This window comes from Sesamum indicum, linkage group LG12 (genome assembly GCF_000512975.1).
Source record: "Sesamum indicum cultivar Zhongzhi No. 13 linkage group LG12, S_indicum_v1.0, whole genome shotgun sequence".
Classification (NCBI taxonomy): Eukaryota; Viridiplantae; Streptophyta; class Magnoliopsida; order Lamiales; family Pedaliaceae; genus Sesamum; species Sesamum indicum.
In genome coordinates, this window is record NC_026156.1 from 2,385,795 (window position 1) to 2,386,138 (window position 344).

Sequence of the window (344 nt, forward strand, 5' to 3'; positions counted from 1 at the left end):
CACCTCTTCATACTTTTTTTTAATACCCATTATGTTATACACCCTTTTGTATCCCCCATTATAATTTGTAATTAAAATAGTTATGATGTATTTTGTAACCATAATTTTGGTGGTCTATAAATACCACCATGTATTTCATTTGTAAAGTGATTTTTGGAGTGAACAAATAAAGTTTGTTGGAGAAATACATATATTTTACTTTATATTCTATTAAGAGTGATAGGCTAATAAACTTAGAATTTCTCTAAGTTTATAACACGTTATCAGCACGACGTTACGTTACGATCGATCAAGGTAAAATGTTAATTTTATTAGTATAATTTTTATTCTTTGTTTGTTTACCT